Genomic DNA, 6864 nt, shown 5'->3' on the forward strand with positions numbered 1-6864 from the left:
AGTTGTTAAGCAAACTTCGTACGACAAAACAAAGTGAACATTAAAAGAATCTTGCAGTAAAAGATAACAGCAATTCAGACACGTTCACTTCAGGGTCAGTAGAGGTCTTAGCATGCTCAGAGCATCAATTGATTTTCACCATCACCTATAATAGCTGAACCTACCTATTAAGCAAATGAGATTACCGCATCGAATTCAGGGTTTAGTTTAGTATAGTTATTTGTATTTAAATTCCAATACCTGTAATCTGTTCTTTCTCGTGCTATATGTATCTCATAACGTACAATAATCAATTTTTAATAATAAAAATGAGTGAAATTTTTAACAAAAAAATCAATTTACTCTTTGATCTAATATATAAAGACTAATTTGATTGTTCTTCGAGTGGACGGTAAAATACAATCCGACCCCTATAAAACAAGAGCCTCCATGGTATTTTACCATTCTTTTAAGGCCTAACTATAACCTCACCGTAAAATTAGTATTGATACATCAAAACAGTAAAACGAGTATATGAGCTTAACAAAGGTTTGAATCAAACTATTCAAGTTATTCAAACGCTAACACCTGCAGTCAATTCTGTTATCTCTAAAACTACGGCCTTCACCGTAAGAGAAAAGTATTTATGCAACAGTAGTAAAAACAGTATGTGTTCAAAATAAAGCATTGAATCAAACAACAGCAGTGCCAACAGTTAGATTGGTAGAATATTATTCAATCAAAAACAGAAAATAATAAAGACTAGGTTTATCTCAGTTACTAGAAAGGGACCGGGTTAAGCTATAGATCGAATAATACAGTAATAGCAGCAATAAGAGTTTAGATTAAATAGCTCCATCAAAATTGTTACATACAAAGCATATTAAAACACAATACAAAATAATGCAACAAAGACATTTTGCACCTCATCATTTACGTCATATGTATGCATTCTCTGCCAAAGCCAGTTGGAATCCGTCTTCCCCGAAACTTGAATAAAAATGAAGAATGAATTTACATATAGCACTTTTCCCCCGGAAAAAGAATATATACACCAATGACATTCAGAACCTGTCACCAAATCAATTGCTCGTATAACATTCTAACTAGCTATGTTAATCTCACTATTCATTTTTCTTGAAGTACCTATGTCTGATGCATAACCAGACATGGATACAAGGATATGACACTTGAAGAAATTGAACATATCTATGTCGGAAATATACCCAAGTCTGAGTAACATAGCTGAGCAGTCTAACCACATTTCAAACAAACATCCACAATACTATTAGAGTGATTAAGCAATAACTTACTAGTGTGTTTCAAGCAACTCAATGAAATCCTTTATTCTCTCAAGTCACAACCAACCATTATAAAAGAATTAAGCTCTTACCTTATACTTGAGGTCTTCGTGCAAGACAAAATCCAAGAACCTACACAATGTAGAAAGACACCAATACATAGTCCTTTCACATGATTAAATTGTCCTTTAATTAAGTAATCCATTGGTAGCATAAACTAGGATTTTTTTTACCCTAAAACAATGCCATGTTGCAGAAAACACCATTGAGGTGTTGAACCCTAAAGGTTGATGACTAGATGGCATATTGTACCCCTTCTATGCATCGAACACTGTTAGGCATGGATGGAAGATAGAGAGAATGAAAAACAGAGAGGAAAAAGAGGGGAAGAAGGTTCTTTTTCCTTTCTGTTCTTTAGCATAGAGGATGGAAAATAAACATAACAGTCAATTTAAATAGAAAGAATCCAGTTATTTAACATGCTTATATTTCCCTCTTACCAAACGAAGGGATGCAACATAGTTTAACATGTAGACTTCTCTAAGTCTCAGGTGATCAGTTAGGTGGATACCAATGGATTTCTTGATTAAGGGTGTCATTACAAAGACTCGAGGACCATTTAAGCTGATTTAGGTGCTAGTAAAATAGAATGAAAATGTCTGTATTCCAGATTATGTCTTCACAGATACATTTTTAGAGTAAACCGGGTAAGCTGAGGATAAGATGCCATCATAAATTGAACAACCAATGAAATTAAGAAAATGCAGAAGACAAATGTCAGATAATAACCCAGCACTCTCAGTACAACTGCCAGTGGATGGAAGAAGGTACAAGGTTTAGAACCCCTAAACAAATGCAAACTAAAAACAGAAAAAGATGCAAAATAAGGAAATAAAAGTCGGCAACAAGCATGCCGGCTAGCTAGGTTCTTGGGCGCACAAATAACAAAGCTTGGTGCTTTTGGTGGCATGGAAATGGCAAATTTCAAAGAGAAAAATAAGATCTCCATATATATTTGGTCCTTCTAGGTTGTAGCATCAGGGTGGGCCATGAGTATGTCAAACCCTGGTTCATCTGGTCTTCAGGTTTAGGCAGGCTTCATCAAAGTAGGCAGTAGGCTAGATTCAGGCTTCGTAAGTCTCAGCTGTTTTAGTGGGATTGGAAAGGCATCAAAGGGAAAACAAGAGCATCAGATCCGTAAATAGGGAAATTGGATAGGCTATGTTATCAAACTGTATACACTAGTATGTACTGGACAATATCAGAGAAGTGCCAATTATAACACTAGACATAAGAATACCAAAATGAAAACTACAATCTATCTGCACGTACCACTCACGGAATTTTAGTAACCATAGTTTTAGCGCCGGGAAACAGAGGTATGGCTTGATAACCTGGTAAGAGAAGTTAACGATGAATACTGAAGAATCCTAAGAGAGTGTGCATGTACTAATCTAACGAAACTAAGACTCAAAGACATGCTTGGGAAAGAACAAACTGTAAACTGGCATTGTACCCTCGAAGACAACTTCATGTCATGTAGTTCAAATTTAAATATAATGTTTATGATAGTGCAATCACTCCCTCAGCCCCAAGCATTTTTCCTGCATTAGATGATATTCATGACAGTAATGTGAACAACAAGAAATATGTTCTTTCAAGGAAAGAAATTATTCTCACCCAGAAGGACCACCACGTCCTGAAGAATAAGCTCCATAAGCACCAGGAGTACTACCAATCTACAAATAATATTTAAGAATCATAATTATTAATTATCAGCATAGAGATAGAGAGAGAGATTGGGACAATGTAAACAAAATGAGAAAGCTAAAATATTATAAGAAGCCAAATAAGAAATAAATACTGAAGGGAATAAGGATTTAAGGGACTAAAATTATTTTCACTTGATAAATCGGATAACGAAGTCCAACAAACTATATTTCTACAATTCACCCACCTAAAGTACAGTAAAATAGTAAAAGTTGTCAAAAGGAAATACCTGGAGACCACCATAACTTCCATAGCCGTCACTAGCAGATAAATCACTAGAGCTATAACCACCAGAAAAGGAGTGCACACGTCCATGCCTTTTGCCCTCTCTACTTTCATAACTTAAATTGTCGGTTCCTTCAGTTGGCACATGAAGATACGGTAAAACTGGCACTAACGCATTAACAGCACCTTCCCTATCAAATAGATTTGCTCTTAACCGTGTTGTTATTTGTACAAGGGCATCCTTTGCAACATCAAGGTCTCCAGCAATCTGAATAATAACAGACCAACCATGTTCTGTTCGTATAATTTTTTTTTTTAAAAAAGAGCCAACAAATAGAAAGCAATGATTAAGAAAATCCTATATAAATGATAGAACACCTGAACCATCTCATCATCTTCAGATGCAATTTTTGGAAGATTCTCCTTTGACAGGATACGGATATTAGCTTTTGTGATCCTTCTCATCTCCGTTACAATAGCTCCTCCTTTACCAATAAGGCAACCAATACGTGAGGTTGGCACAAGTAAGCGGGTTGTGAATGATACAATTCCAGAGTCTCCTTCAACCTTCTCACTGCATCTAGGTTGCAACCGTGCAGCAGCTTCGTTAGCAGGTGAATACCTATCCTCAAAGAACTAATACAGCAGAAGATTAGGAACCCCGTCAAAGCTTAGCATAAGGCAGAGCATAGACAAATAAACATAGCAAAGATGAAAAGCTGACCTCCTTAGCTGATATAGTTATTAAGCAATCATCTCCATCTGTAGCTGAGCTATCTACTTTGATGGCTGCACCTGATTCCTGCCTGATCTAGTTGATTATAGCACCACCTTTGCCAATCACCCCTCCAATATTAGCAGTTGGACAAACCAAACGAAGAGAAAATTCTTTTGATGACATCTCATCTCTTGGAGCTGAGTACATGGAGCGTGGCCATTCTCCAGTGTCACCTTTGTATCGTCCATAAGGTCCAACCAATGAAGTTATCCCTACAACCTGGGCACCAGCAGCTGCACCAAGCATTGCACCAGCAGGAGGATATGCATTTGACACAGCAGAAGCAAGCAAGTGCTGAGATCGTGAAGGGTTCTCATGAAGGCGAGATGCAATTTGATGCAGAGCCTTTTTCACAACTGCAGATTCCCCAGATATCTAAAGCCAAAAGTAAATTTAAATATAAAAAGGCCAACCATTTGATAACATTATTAATATTAAAAAAATAAAAAAGAACTAACAATATTACAGATAACAAACAAAAGAAGGTGAAATTTTCAGGAAAAAACATACAAAAAATATAACATATTAAAAGCATGCCAAAAACAGTCTCAAAAGATATAATTCATAAACTGAAGAACTCAAAGATGAAAAATTAAATGCTGATTTTGTCAACTACAGCAATCAAATCAACAAAATCTTTGTCCAATGTTGACCCTAAACACAATAAAAGCCTCTTGCCAATGCTTTCAATAAATTGAAACTCATCTCAGCATAACTTTTTCCCATGTCGGTGTATGGGCGTAAACTATGTTTTAAAGGAGAGAAGAGATTGTTAAATGAATAAGCAAAATCTGAAAGTACTACAACAATAATCAAATCGTCAAATTACCTGTACAAGTTCATCTGTGGACAAGGCACAAGAAGGTAAATCATCCTTAAGGATGCGAATCTGAGCACCAGTTTCACTACGTATGTTCTGAACGATCTGTCCACCCTTTCCTATAACACATCCAATCTGATCAGAAGATACAAGAAGCCGAGCAGTAATTTGGCAGCCTTCAGAATCTTCATCACTGTGCAAATCTTCTGCAACAACTCTGTCATGCACCCTGAATAAAGCATCTTGAGCAGAAGAAACAAAAGTATGCCCATCTTCAAGGGCATTTCTCTCATCTCTAGAGCTATAGATAGTAACCACGCGCTCATCAGAACCAGGAATTGCCTCACCAATTCTAATCTTTATTTAGTGTCTGCTCTTAATTGCTTAACAATCTCCCCTCCCCTTCCAATAATGCCTCCTATCTTTCTTGCAGGGCACAAATACCTATATACGGTATCATCTGAATCAATAACAAATTGTTCCCTGTCATCACCTGCATTTCTCCTCTTATTTGATCCATTCTCAGAATAGTCAGACTGAGAATGAGCCCGCTTCCCATAGCTATTCCTCTGACCCGCCATTATTATCAGCAAAAATAAATACCTGGTTCCAAGACAATAGTAAAACATTACAAATACTAATTGAACCAATCTTGAGGATCGAACCACCCAAAATGTAAAGCACCAGCACAAAATGCTCATCAACAGAACAAATCAGTAACTAAATTATTTTCATTTTTCAATCATCAAAGCATAATTCAGATAACATTATATCTCCACTTAAAATTAATTGTTGGTTTGAGTTTCTTAATGAACATTAAAACGCGCATAAAATTTATGATTGAACAAACACTAGATTCCAACCATGATAGCAAAACTATCAGTAAAAACAATGAAAACAAAACAGTTAGCTCTCCACAGCTCAGCTTTACAACTAGGCAAATTCAAAGATAAATTACTAACTGTATCTCAACTTTGACCCACAAGTTTATCTTCCATAACAAATAAAAATCCCACTTCAAATCACCCATCCAAAATTAATATAACAGACAATAAAGGGAAACCCAATATTAGAAAGATTCAATTACGTAAAAGAATAAAAAGTTCAAATCAACCCACAAATGTAAACAGCATAAATATAAATAGTCTCCGAAAACTGACACAAAACACATTATATTCAATAAAGAAACTATAATTCCGCTCATCAAATACAGAAAGAACGATAATTCCAGTCAAAAATGAATTTAAAAAGAAAATAAGAGCAGAAAATGTAGATTGTAGATCTGATTAAAAGAGTATTTAAAAAAAGCAAGAGCAATCAGAGGGGAATTAATTGCCAAAAGATAATGGGGTTTTACCTGAGAATTGAGATTGATTCTCAGCGTCTAAACAATGTGATTTTTCAACAAAAATAATGAAAAAAAAACAAGGACTAAAGAGAGAATTTGGGGGCGCTCTGTTGAATAATTTGCTTTCATGAGCTCATTTGATTTCTAACTTGTTGGAAATGATTAGTTTTTGTATTTTTCATTTTTCTATTTTATTCGTGTTGAATGAATTTATAAATAAGATTTTTTTTTACTATATGGATATTAATTTTTTAGTCAAGGATGTTTACAGTGTAACCCGGGTTCGAGTCATGTTGTTCGAGCTTTATTATTTTATTATAATTTACTAAAAATAAAAAAGTAACTTTTATAATAAAATATTTTCTCTTATTAAATATGTATATAGATAATGTTTGATGGAGCTACAAATTAACTTAATATTTAATTTCTTAAAAATAAAATTTTAATATAGAATTTTATTTTCACTAATTTGATAACTTTTTATATGTAATAGAATGATAAATAATTAGAGTATATTTGATATTATTAATATGATATATTTAACTATTTTAATTTTTTTTACTTGTAAGTTAAATTTTTTTTATTTTAATTTCGTACATAATGCATATATGTTCTTATTATTATTAGCTTCAAACTATACGTT

At 34.4% G+C, this 6864-nt stretch overlaps 1 pseudogene; it reads right to left on the minus strand.

The window, feature by feature from the left end:
- Positions 1 to 803: 803 nt before the first annotated feature.
- On the minus strand, positions 804 to 6396 carry LOC107888575 (KH domain-containing protein HEN4-like; annotated as a pseudogene).
- Between the last annotated feature and the right edge of the window lie 468 nt (positions 6397 to 6864).

Source organism: Gossypium hirsutum, chromosome A09 (genome assembly GCF_007990345.1).
Source record: "Gossypium hirsutum isolate 1008001.06 chromosome A09, Gossypium_hirsutum_v2.1, whole genome shotgun sequence".
NCBI classification, from domain to species: domain Eukaryota; kingdom Viridiplantae; phylum Streptophyta; class Magnoliopsida; order Malvales; family Malvaceae; genus Gossypium; species Gossypium hirsutum.